The sequence below is a fragment of the Kogia breviceps genome, chromosome 17 (assembly GCF_026419965.1).
Source record: "Kogia breviceps isolate mKogBre1 chromosome 17, mKogBre1 haplotype 1, whole genome shotgun sequence".
NCBI lineage: Eukaryota > Metazoa > Chordata > Mammalia > Artiodactyla > Physeteridae > Kogia > Kogia breviceps.
In genome coordinates this window covers 52,129,705-52,143,913 of record NC_081326.1, presented here as the reverse complement: position 1 = coordinate 52,143,913, position 14,209 = coordinate 52,129,705, and the positions used below count along the sequence as shown (strand labels likewise).

The 14,209-nt window shown below is 36.7% G+C and overlaps 1 long non-coding RNA gene and 1 pseudogene across 1 annotated transcript in view; both read right to left on the bottom strand.

Annotated features, from left to right (window-relative positions):
* LOC136792875 (uncharacterized) overlaps positions 1-14,209 on the bottom strand; it is a 77,979-nt gene that overhangs the window by 60,653 nt on the left and 3,117 nt on the right. The window lies entirely within an intron of this gene.
* On the bottom strand, positions 8,691-9,489 carry LOC131743742 (dnaJ homolog subfamily A member 1 pseudogene; annotated as a pseudogene).

Below are 14,209 nucleotides of genomic sequence, written 5' to 3'. Positions count from 1 at the left end.
TAGTCTGTTGCATCTGGGTTACTCATTTCAAGCCATATCTAGGACAGTACTAACCAAGAAGTGTCAATATCACTAACATGCATTTGCCACCAGGGTCTTTGACCTATGTCACTTTCTCTTAAAAAGTTGTATTGATGCAGCCTTACACTGCCATAATAGCAGCTTGTAATTGTCCTGTTTTGTTCACAGAAATATCCAGTGAGCTGTGAAGCCTGAAGTAGCATTTAATTTCAAAAATATGACTGACTAGAATAACACTTCACATGGAATAGCAATACTGACCTTCTCTACTGTATGTTCTTTGTCTTTTTGTTAGAATGAAGGCAGTTTAGAAGTCAACTTGTATTCAGTGTATTCTCTCAAACTATAAATGCCTAAATATGCTTAAGGCACTACAAATGGCACAAAACATGAACATGAAGTATGTTTCTAAAAATCCAAAGCAATAAAATAGGGTTAAAATCATATCTGCCTGCAAACTTTTTAAGATGATGGACCCACAAATAGCAGACTTGTTAATTTGTGACACTCTCCAAGAGAGGGGACATGTAAGCATAAGGCCATGGAAAATATAATTTAAATTTTTAGGTCTAGTCAGTTTCTCAGTGATTATTTAAATGCAAGAGGATATGGATACCTTAAATTCATTTCTTGATTAAACAAAGAATAATAATCAAGCCAGATAGCCCATATTTTTAGTTAACACAAAGCTATAATTTCTCAAAGAGGAAGATAGTATTTAGAACACACATAGAAATAGTGTATTACACAAAATTAAAAATTTGATAGTATATTTAAAACACTTGATGCAAAATACAACTACTATAAACATATTCAAGTACTTTTTTTCTCAGCAGGAAAAGTTAAAAATTAACCATCTTTAAAAATAACACTGCCTTGTGCAGCTTCTAGCCAAATGAATTTAATATCAAATTTGAGACATTTCATCTACAAACAAAATGTGTCTCTAAGAATATATTATAAAGTATTTACTGCATAAAATCTGTTGGTAGCTAAGAAAATAGAGGTAATGACTATATTTTATAATGACACTTTTTCTTTAGAAAATCAGTCTTTGGTGAGTCAGCTGAATTGCAAAAAAGCCAGATCATGACAGCACGTTGAATGTGCCCTACTTAAAATTCAGCTAACTGCTCAAAAGAAAGTGAGAGCACAGTAGGACTACAACTCTTTCCCTTGTGTGCCCTTAGAAGGCAGTATCCAGAGCAACTACACATCATCATCCAAGGAGTCATCAGGGTCTGCCCACTGATGTTGTACTCGTCATGGTTTATGAATTGAGACAGCGAATTTTATTTATTTATTTATTTTAATTAATTAATTAATTTTGGGCTGTGTTGGGTCTCTGTTGCTGCATGTGGGTTTTCTCTAGTTGCAGTGAGTGGGGGCTACTCTTTGTTGTGGTGCACGGGCTTCTCATTGCAGTGGCTTCTCTTGTGGAGCACAGACTCTAGGCGCACAGGCTTCAGTAGTTGTGGCACATGGGCTCAGTAGTTGTGGCTCACGGGGTCTAGAGCGCAGGCTCAGTAGTTGTGGTGCACTGGCTTAGTTGCTCCGCAGCATGTGGGATCTTCCCTGACCAGGGCTCGAACCCGTGTCCCCTGCACTGGCAGGCATATTCTTAACCACTGTCACCAGGGAAGCCTGAGATGGTGAACTTTAGCACGGGTGTTCTACAAAACATCAGTCATTCTTTCTTGTTTTTATTTCTTTTTCAGACAAGGTAGTGTACCTTTTAATAATAACCTCTATCTTCCCTGAATTTAATTTTTGTAGTTAACTCTGTTAACTACTTGATGATAGCTTAGGGGTTGTTAATATTTAAAATGATCCTTTGTTGATTCTGATGCTGGGGTTTCATTTCCCTCAAGCTTAGACTCAAACACAAAAAAGGAGCCTGAATTAAATTGTAAATACTGTGTTTCTTACAGGTTTTGCAATTGACATGGATGTTATAGTGTGTTCCACATCAGATGAGTAACAATGTCAGGGCTAAATTCATTCTCATAGAATCAATAATTCTATGAGGTGGTTCAGAAAATAAAAAGTAAAGGGAAGGGAAATTAGCAGCTATCTAGTGCCTTTCATATGCTCAGACCTATCATATATGAAATCACATTTACTTTTCATAGTATCTTGGATTTTGATTATCATATTTTTCCATTTTTATAATGAAAATTCTTCAAGGTCAAACAGCTGGTAAATGGCAATTCCTGATTTGATCCTAAAACGTACCTTACTCCAAAGTCCTGACCTTTTTACTCCAAAGCACCAGCACCTCTTCCACCTCCTCCTCTTCCTCTTCTGTCTCCATCTCCTTGTCTCTTCTCTCCTTCTTCTCTTCTTCTCCATCTTTCTCCTTCTCCTCATCCTCTTCCTTTCCCCTCTGCACCTCTCATATCCCTTTTGTCCTATCCCTTCCTACACAAAAGCCTCCCAACTATCTCTCCTCTACCTCCAGAATTCCCCAGAACAAGAAGGTTTGGGGATGAAGCAGAAAAACAGATTTAAAAAAAAAACCAAAACCCTGCAACAATGAGAAGAATCTTAAAGGACAGTTTCAAATGATTTCTAAGATCAGGTGGAAATTTTTTGAATAAAATAAACCTACAAAAGTTACCTGAAACATTACTTTACCTTATATCTTCCAAAAAATTAAACTGATTTATTTACATCCATGAAAGACCTTTAAAACTGTAGGAAGTGAAGTTGTTAATTTGTATGTTGTCTTTCCTAAAGTAACAAAATCTTGAATTGCCAGATCTCCATCCTGTTACTTACACAAACATTTGAAATTTTATAGTAACAGCCCTTCGAATCCCCCAATACTTTATATATTTATACACTCTGATGTCTTTCCTTGCATAGTTCCTTTCACATGTAATTCTCATAACTTCCTTTTCTTCTAGATAAAATACTGTTCATCTCTTCAGGTCGTACTTTCTCCTGTCCTCCAGCAGCAACTAATCATTTGTTCCTTTATGCTTTTGTAGAATTTGTGCAACTGTCTTCCATATGTTCCTCCAGACCTGCTCCCCTTCCTTCTCTACTGCGCCTGTGCACCAGGGCTACCTGGATGGACTCTCTTGCCTCTGAACGCAGCTGCGGTCAGCCAACATGAAATAATGGTAGAACAGATGGAAGGAGGAGGAGAAGTCGGATATTTATTCCCCCAGCTCCTTTGCTGGAGTCTATCTGTGTCACATATTAAGAGAAAATTTTCTTTAAAATTAAATTTTAAACTCCTCTGAGTTCCACTGACCAATTCCTCCCTCCGTCTTTTTAAGTCGAAGGTGGTAACAGTTCTACCTTGACCTTTCTCTACATCCCACTCACAACTTTGTAAATCATCCTTTATTAAACTCTTTTGAATATCCAATTTTCATTCCCTTCTGCCTTCTTGCTGGAACTCTGAGGATCATTTATTTGTATCCGTATCATAATGCTTAAAAAACTATAACATATTTTAAGTAATTAGGTAAACATGTATCTCTCTACAAAAGCATGTTCCTTGAAAGAAATCCTACATGAATTTATGTCTTCTAGCACATATTATTCTTTCACACAAAGATTAAGAACAAAAGTTCAAACTCGCACTTTGGAGGCTAAAATTTATCAGCTTACAGGCTTTACATATGCAATTTATTTTCTTTCTTAAATCACCTTTAGACATTGATGGAATTATATCAGCTATTGGTGAATGCAGAAAACGTTTAGTGAAAGGTCATGGCCATGATTAGAGAATCACTGCTCTAAAGGGCACTGAATGAAATTTCATGTTGTATTCTGTGGAAAATTAATTTAAATGACTTTCTCTAATGCCAAAAACACATTTATTTTCCTATTGATACCTTATGAGCTTTACTGAACTGCGTGCTGTTACGAAAGACAAATCAGAAGTTTTGTGATGGAGAAAATAATGTTAGAGATGGCAACTGTCAACTTCAATTTACAAGATTCTTACAATGATTCAGTGTATGGCATCTATAAAAATAAACTACAGAAAATGAAGACACAAATTACTTAGTGCTGTAGAACCGTCATGCTGTATCCTTTGGTTGTTATTCTAAAATAAGATTTTGAATTTTTACCTACACACACACATACACACACACACACACACACACACACACACACCAACTCCAAATGGTTATTTAATGTTTGTTAGGTAGTACACTCTGTTAATCCTTAACAAATATATACTCTATTGGGCAAAATAAAAGACTTGTAATATTTATATGGCAATCAAAAGAAATAAACCTATGGTGTAGTTTTTAAAATCACAAAATAGATACAGCTGTTGGCCAAGTGAATGGTAGAGGTATAAACCGTTGTGGGACCTGATAGAATAGGTCACAAGGAGAACGGGTTTAAATGGAGACTGACGGTAAAGAAAGCTTAAGGAATATCTTCTGAAGTAAGAAATACAAAAAGACAAAAACACAGAGGTGGAAGAGTAGGATGTTTAGAGAACAGCAATTAAATAGGACTGGAGTTCAGCATAATGACCAAAATTTGGTCAATATTATAGCTTAATTTGGATTTTATTTTAAAGGAAAACAATAGTAATATTTGAGTTGAGAGTTGAAACCTGTGTTTCAGGAACGCAGTTCTTTTTGTAGGGAACTAGATATTCATTCACCTGTCAACTGAAAAAAATGCACAACCTAAAATTTGGCGGATGTTCTGAGGCCTTAAGCCTAGAAGGCAGCCTCTCTCAAATAGCTCTGAGGGACTGCTCCAAAGAGGTAAGGGAGGGGCCAGGATATATAGGGTTTTTGCAACAAAGACCAAGGTAGTTGGTCTTTAATTAATTGTTAATTAAAGAAAACCAGATACCTCAAGTGAATGAATTTCTTTCTTGTCTATGTATAAGGGAAGATACAAAAGTCTGGGCTCATTGAAATCATTCCTTTGAGATGCACCTTAACTATCTAGGGCTAGTATATCCTGTTCTTTCCCTCAGGGTGCACTGCCGGGGGTGGAGCAACATTGGTGGTAGTGACTGATGGCTTGGTGGCCTCAGCATCCTTTGTTTTCTGATGAGGCAGGGAACGTTTTGTCTTTCACACACCTACAAAGCAGATGATTTGGGCAAATTCCTTGATCTTGCTTTGCCTCAATTTCTTTAACTATAAAGTGATACATGAATATTATTTACTATATAAGGCCATTGTATGGAACAGATTAGAAAATCTTTATAAAACACTTAGAAAGCTGTCTGGCACATTATGAGCTCCCAATAGTTTCAACAGTTTTTATTATTACTGCTGCTGTTTTTGTTGATGGTGGCAGTGAAATTTTTTTTTTTAATGCAGAGGCAAAGCGAGTCGTTGGAAGAACATTTATTCAGTAATCTAAGAAGGATGTAGTAAGATTATGATGTAAAGTAATAGTGGTGACTGTTAGATAATAAAGATGTGTTGTTTTAATCCACTAAATTAGTGGTAATTTGCTATGACAACAGTAGGAAACTAATACAGATGCTGATACCCAGAAGTGGGATGCTGAGGTAAAAAGCACCTACAAATGTGGAAGTGCCTTTACAATTAAGCAATGGGAAGAAGCTGGAAGAATTCTGAGGAGCATGATTTTAAAAGCCTAGTTTGCCTTGAACAGACTGTTAGTAGAAATATGAATGTTAACAACGGCTGACAAGAGCACTGAGGAAAAGTGTATGCTTTCTTAGAGAATGCTTAAATCATCATAAACAGACCTCTACCTGATTCAGATGCTTTAGGTAATGAGCTTTGGAACTTCTCATCTGATAATTTAGATAAGAAGTTGAACTTTGAGTTGATGCTGTAATGAGTTGAGACTTTTAGGGATGTTGCAATACAGTGAATGGTAAAATTGTGAATCTTTGGGGTCAGATGGTGGACTCTGATAGGTAGGATAAAGGCCCCCAATGATGTCCATGTCTAATGGATGTGTTATGTGGCAAAAAGAACTTTGCAGATGTTTAAATTACACATCTTGAGATAGGGAGATTATTCTGGATAATCTGGGTCACCCTACAGGGTTCCTTATAAAACTGAAAGGATGTAGGACTATCAAGGTCAGGAGAGAGATTTAAACATCTTACTTGCTGGCTTTAAGAGAGAAGAATGAGCCATGAGCCAAAGAATCTAAACAGCCTAGAAAGGGGAAAATTAAAGAAAGCTGACTCTTCCCTAGAGCCTCCAGGAGGAACGCAGCCCCTCTGACATCTCTGTTTTAGCCCAGTAAGACCCACTTACAGTTGTGGACTTCTGACGTCCACAACTGTAAGATGATAAATTTGTGTTGTTTAAAACCTTAATACATGCTGGGAATTGAAAGGAAGAAAATATTATGAAGAATCAGCAAAACTTGGTGACTGATTTGATATTGAGAGTGGAAACAAATGAAGACATTGATAATGTTCCCATCATTTCAGGCCAGAGTGGGAGAGTAATGTCTCCTTTCATAGACATTTGTTAATTAAAATATATTATTATTTGAAAAAGCCCTTCACCATTCTCATTGCATGATGAAATTCCACTCTCTATTTTGTCTCAGTTATAACTGCCTTGATTAATTTTGGTGTTATCACACTTATGCTAATATCTCATCTTCATAAAATACCATTGAACCTGTGACTGCTTTCATTATGATGTAGGGATTCACTTCTGTGTAGAAAATGAGGCTCATAACAGCAGGCACATTGCCCTCTAACTCTACATGGCAAAACTGAATAAAATAAAGCTTGAAGTGAAGAAAAATTAGAATTTTTATTCAGTTCCCAAATGCAGTGTGCCTTTCATCACAGAAGAACAGAGCTTTAGAAAGGAAAGAAAGAATGTCTCCCCATGTCTGACCCACAGTTCTGTACATATGCTAATCAGCCTTATAAGAGGAGCTTGTTTCTCCATTTCAGGAAACATCTTTTCTACATTTTCCAAAAGAAGTGATTTTATAAATATTTTTTAAGTTGGTGTAGCATACTGCCTCAGTCAATAGCCCTCTACTTCACCACTGATGAAAGTTATACAAAGATTAAGGAAAAAAACTCCAGATGAATTACGAAGTAGAAACCTGTACATACTTTGGTGATTGTGCTCCCTCCAGGATGTATAATTCCTTCCCACCACCTTGCTGCTGCGTGAGATGGCCTGCTACATGTGATTTTTTTGGATATCGTCAATAATTCCAAGTATATTTTGCATTATTGTTGCCTACTTAGGAGCCATGATGTAATTTGGACCTGTACCTAAGCTTATCTTCTTTCCAGTAAAGTAATAGAACAAGGTCTTTGATATTTCACTTACACAGACATACGTACACAAACTTCAAATAGTTATTTAACGTACGATAGTCAAGACACTGTTAAATCCTTAATAAATTTACAGTCCGGTTGCTCTTTGTTGCTTGTGAGTAATAATGGCTTAATTGAGTAATAATCTTGTTTACTTTCCAACTCAATATAAAAAAATACCTTTTGTGATTGATTAAATTCCAAGGCAAAGACATCTTAACCAATTGTGAATATAGTTAATGGAGTTTAATAGATTTAATTGTAAATATTAGTGGTTTTAAATTATAGCACCAACTTTTAAAAGGCAGTATGAGGTTTAGGGAAAAAAAAAAAAAATCATGCCTGCAAACTTCACACCAGACTCGATGTGAATCTCAGCTTTGTCTGTCCTACTAGTGTTAACCTGGACAAGTTAGTGGAACTCTTTGGGTCTCAGTATTCTTTTTTTTCTTTTTTCATGCTTTGTAATCAACATATTAAGAAGGCATTCATACATTTCAAAAATTGCTTAAATTCTGATATCCAGATTTACCCTTGTGAACATATGACTTTACACATACAATTAAAGCTACTCATGATTTGCTGTACTACCAACATTAAATTACAGTTACTTTGGAGCGTAAGTTAAATGGTTTAAAGTAAGCCTGTAACATACCTGCAAAACACCTTCCTAACTCATACATGCAAATTACTTCTCCATGTAAAGGTCTCATCACTCTAACCTCTAAGTTGCCCTGCTCCAGAAATTACTACTCCAAGGCTTACTGTAGTCCAAAGAGAAGGAGAAAAAACAAAAAAAGTAACCAGGACCAATAGCTAGATATATTTTTAAAAAGATAGCACAGCAGAAGGGAATACAATTCTACAAGTGCAAGCCCTCAAGAAGCAGCATGTTATATGATAAACCCCTTCTTTAGAAAGGTATCATTTCTATCACTGATACCACAGACTAAATTAAATTATATAGCATGCCATCTTCAAGTAACAATGGAGGCAATAGAATAAATGCAGAGGCATCACAATGAATCCCACTTAATACCACTATACAGACCAACACTTTTCTACAAATTCCTTGTCTGACTGCCAGTTAAATACAGTTTTAACTTCATAGCTTAACAATTAAGGGTCACACAATGAAGTCAATACATATACCTGGCATTTCAGTCTAAGCTGTTCCATGTACATAGCTGAAATCAGTTACAAAGTATGGTCTAACAAATGCTAGGGGAAATTTTTTTAAGTAGTTTTTATAAGTATTAAACTTATCTTGCACACTGAAGTCATCATACATAAAGGGCAAAGTCAGAGCCTTTATATTTGAGTTTATTCTTCATTTAACTTTTAAAACACTACTATAGTTGAATATTAAAACAAACAACAGAAAGTAGTGAGCATATTATGATTATAGTCCTTCACTCAATCACTACTGCAAATAAAATGCCAGCAGTGAGTGTTATTCTCTGGCCCCATTAGGAGATCTGACACTGAACCACCCAGAGGATGACGTTCATCATCCTCATATGCTTCTCCATTGTAATGGCGCCATCTTTCCTGATTTGGATCAAAGTCCACTAGTTCTACCTGGTCCATTTCATCAGTCTCTTCCACTTCCTTCCTCTCAGATTGGAGTTTTTCCAGCAAAGAGCGTTTATCAGGAGAGAGAAAGCCATTCTCAGGAAAGTTTACCTTAAATTCAATGATTAGGAGACCCTTTTCATATGGACTACCATAAATCAGCTTGCCTTCATTTAGCACACACTTGATACCTCCATGCTTGACAGTCTGACCTGGGGGAGAAGTGATGACTGTGGTGCAGTTGTCACGAGTAGACATTGGCTTTTGGAAGCCACACAATGCCTCAGCCAGCTGTATGTCCATATACACATGAAAAGGTCTTCTCCTCGTCGAGTAAAAACAGCATGGTCCTTCTAATCTAAAACAATGATAATATCTCCTGGCTCTGGTCCTGGTTCTTGGTCTCCTTCACCATGGAATGTTATCTTCTGGCCATCTTTCATGCCTTTGTCAATGTGAACTTCTAGAATTTTCTTCTCTCAAACTATCTGCCTTCCATTGCAGCTTTTACGTCTATCTTTAGGACTGATCCGCTCCCCATGGCCCTGGCACTCCATGCAGACAGACTGAATTTGCTGAACCATTCCAGGTCCTATTTGATGAATTCTTATTTGCATTCCAGTACCTCGGCTGTTGGGACAGCACTAGCGCTCCTTTCTTACCACCTCGGCCTTCACATTTGTCACAGATCACATTCTTTTGCAGAGCTAGTTTTCTTGTTGCACCATTATATAAATCTTCTAAGGTTACTGTGAGTTGATGCACAACATTTTTACCTCTCCTTTCTCTCTGCATCCTGCCTCTTCCTCCAAAAAACATATCAAAGGAGATCCATGGAGGAGCCAAAACCACCACCTGCTCCACCTTCTTTAATTGCCTGCTCTCCTCCTTTGCCATAAAATTCGCTTTTCTTTGCAACTGAGAGCACTTCGAAAGCTTGAGAAATCTGTTTAAACTTCTTCATTTGGATTCCTGTCAGGGTGGTACTTCAAGGTCAGTTTCCTATAAGCCTTTTTCAATTTTTCTTGGGTGGTATTGGGTTTGACCCCCGAAACGTCATAATGACTGGTTTCTTTCAGTATTTCCTACAGCCGGTGAGCGGGCTGATGCCTGTGTAGGGGAGCGGGAAGGAGTGCTTTGTGCAGCTCGGGCAGCTGCTGCTGCTCCTCCACCTTTTCATCAAGCGTTCTGGAAAGTTCCCGGTCTCAATATTCTTATATGTAAAATTTAAATAATAATACCTACCTTGCAGGATTATTTTGAAGATCAGCAATATCATATTGTGCATATAACATAATAGCACATAGTAAGTATTCAGCAAATGATGTTTGTTATGTAGATAAAATTCTTCCCCACACTAAGTCATCTGAGCGATGATTACAGAACTTTTTTACCTTTGATTTAAAATTTCACAGGTATATTGGACATGAAATGAAAAAGTGCTAAATTCAATTTTGATGGTTCCTGTCTGGTGCTATTAATCCAAAGTCTATAATAATTCATGAAATTTTTCACATTAGTAAGGAAATATCATTCCTTTCCCCATCTAGGATTGTTGTGGAAAACATTTTCCTTTTATAATAAAATATTCAACATTATTCACCTAAAACATTTTCTGGTCAGTACCTTGACTTGTGAATTGAATTGTAATAAAAGAAATTGTCAACATGTGTCCAACTCTAGATAAAGATGAAAATTTGTGGTGACTGACTGACATTTACCTGTGTGTCTTAATGCTTTACAAGTAATAGTCTCCTCACTTTATGGAATCGGTCCCTTATTTAAAGTGACAGTTTATGAATAACAAGAATTTTCAAGAGCAACCTTATACAAAGTAATTTTTGTCTCATTTTCTTTTGTAATAAATGGCTACTGTATGTCGTCATAGTTTCACTTTCGTGTACTTTTTGTTACAGCCATAAATGTAAAAATTAAAGAACCCTACTGACACTATTTTAAATTCTTATTTCTACCCTCCACTGTTCATCAGTGGTTCAATATAGAATCCTAGCTATCTTAATCATTGCCTTTAGCAGAAATTATTTCAACATCAAGCAATCTTTTATTCTGGGAAGTATTTCCTTAGACTACGTCTAAGGTCCCACAGTGTACAATATTTGAATATTGTGGAGCCCACATTTAAATTCCCAACAGCGTTTTAATTAGGGTTTGAACAATGCTAATGCACTTATTTTTTCTTCCACTCTTAATGAAGCAAACTCACATCAAGAACATACACAGTTTATAAGCTGCATTGATTTCTCAAATATTTTCTCATGTACTTTTCTTTTTTTAATGTAAGGGTTTTTTTTCAATTTACTTATTTATTTATTTATCTATCTATCTATTTATTTATTTACTTATTTGGCTGCGTTGGGTCTTCATTGCCACACGTGGGTTTTCTCTAGTTGTGGTGAGCAGGGGCTACTCTTTGTTGCAGTGCACGGGCTTCTCATTGCGGTGGCTTCTCGTTGTGGAGCACGGGCTCTAGGTGCATGGGCTTCAGTAGCTGTGGCACGTGGGCTCAGTAGTTGTGGCTCATGGGCTTAGTTGCTCCATGGCATGTGGGATCTTCCTGAACCAGGGCTTGAACCTGTGTCCCCTGCATTGGCAGGCGGATTCTTAACCACTGTGCCACCAGGGAAGTCCTCTCTCCTGTACTTTTCTATGGCTAAAGTTTATCCATCTATCTTATATTTGTGGTATTTCATTTTTTTACTTCTTTATACTCCAGGAAAGACAGATAAATATTTTGGGAAGAAATTATCTGGTGCGTGTGTATGTGGGTGTTCATTTTTCAGTATGAGAATAAATAATCAAAACATGCTATTTAAATTTATGTGTTCTGCTTTCTTGAAGACCCAAATGCCCTATAACTGATTGCCTGTAAATATTTCATAAGCAAAGGGGAAAATACAAAAAAAAAAAAAAAAAAACCTAAGATTAAAGATTTTCTTTCAGAATATTATACTAATTTCAATCACATATACTTCATCAAATTTTAAATGAATTCCCAGTCTCTGTACCTGTCCCAGACTTTCCTGTTTCTGTGACTTCGTTCACTCCTCCCCAGCTGCCCGAAATGCCAATCACTTTCTCTTTATACTCCATTCCTCTGAAAATGCTATATATTTGTTGGCATATGCTGTGGTATCTGTTTGACGATATGGATTTGGCTACAGAAGAGTAAGATGATCATGGGCTCATTGAAACATAAACATGAAAGGAGGCATAGCTAACAGGTAAATGAATGGAAGGAGACAAGGTAAATATAGACATGTCTCCAAATCATGTTGGACTGATTGGAAAAGATGGAAATGAAGTTCAAAAAAAGAAACCAATACCATAATGTTCCATGTAGGAAAGTGATTTTAGAAAAAAATCTGGACAGGAAACACTAGGTCATGAAGAGGAAATAAAGGATTGAAGGTTAATCCAAAAGCAAAAGTTTAATGTAAACACCTAGATGACACTTTAGTTGCCAGCAACAGTAAAGGTAGGCAGTTATTTTTACTATTTTTGTTTTGTTTTTTTTGCAGTACGCGTGCCTCTCACTGTTGCAGCCTCTCCCGTTTCGGAGCACAGGCTCCGGACGCACAGGCTCAGCGGCCATGGCTCATGGGCCCAGCTGCTCTGCGGCATGTGGGATCTTCCCGGACCGGGACACGAACCCGTATGCCCTGCATCGGCAGGTGGATTCTTAACCACTGCGCCACCAGGGAAGCCCTTATTTTTAGATATCATAAAGGGTAACAGAGGGTTAATGCTGCCAAGCATCATTGAATTTTGATGTTATATAACCCTGAGAGCATTTAGTTAACATTGATGGAAAATGTTCCATAATGAAATGAAACATAATATCCAGTCTAAAGCCAAACAAAAATTAGAAGTAAATCAGACAAATACCAGATGATAAGATAAATGCTGATACACATATCCAAATCTATTCAGTACTGATTGGTTGTTAACAATATAGGAATCACTATTGCCTTACGAGTGAATACTAGAAATGTTAACCCGAGGACAGCAGGGTTACTGTCTTTAGTAACTTACTAAACATCTCATGACATTGCAGATCCCTTGGCTTCTGGATCTGCTCAGTCAGGGCTCAATACCTGTGAGATGATGGAAAGGTTACCTGACTTAACCTCCGTTTCCCTACAATGACAAATTACTTTGCAAAAGTGCTTTATATATTGAAACAATGTAGTACAGTATTATAGAACAGTATGCTGTATATAGAATCCAAAGCTTAACAACTATTTTGAGTGAAGAAGAAATCATACTTCATAAAGAAATTGATTTTACTCAGTTAACATTAATCAAGAAACAAAATCTCATTAACTTTGCAGGTTGTTTAACCTAGATGAAATTCACTTTTAGATAGAGTTTAAGATAAAGTTTATGGGGTTAGATAGGGTTAATGGTCTTTATGGAAGAGTTAATAGTACCTGGCTTTAAGAAGGGCTTTATATAAGATGAGATGAATAATATTTCTGACTCAGAGAAAGGCCCAGAGAAGATGCTCACGAAATGTCACTTTCTTAACAAATACTGCCTGCCCTTCATATGTGTAAAAAGGCCCATATGTCCGACAATCTGCCAAATAACCTTATATCCTTTTATTCAAATCATTTTAAAGTCGGTTCTTAATATACTGAACCACTGCATTTGACTTCTGTACATTGTAGCCACTGGGTATAGAGTTTCTGACTATCCCTTTCTTGGGATTTGCTTTTTACCCATGGTTGTTATAAATGGCATGCCAAATTGTTCTACATGCTAGATCCATAATTCAAAGAAGGAAAGACATTTAGTTCCTAGTCAGAGAAATTTGATATGCTCTTTGATGACCACCATAATTAATGCCTTCATACATTTATGCATTTCTATTTAAAATGGATATAATACATTCATTGAGGTGGGAGAAAGTATATTTTTTCTTTATATCACTTACATGGTACTTAATGAAGATACATTAACCTGGAAAACATGAACCCTAGAACTTTTCTCAGGAAGACTGTCCATGAGGCCCTTGTTGCAAAATCCAGTGGAGCCCTTTAGTTGTTTTTAGGTAGTGTTTTGTTTTGTTTTTAACTTTTCTCCAGCATTCGATGGTGTAGCCTTCTCAGAGTTCAGTTAAAGGCAGTGGTTCTCAGTGTGTGGTCTGAGTACCCCTGGGGTTCTGAGACCCATTCTGAGCATCTGCAAAATCAAAACTATTTTCACAATATTATGAAGACATTTTTGGCACTTTTCACTGTGTTCATATTTGTACTGATTGTGTAAAATCAATGTTGGTAGAACCATTGGCACCTTATCACCAACCACCGCAGA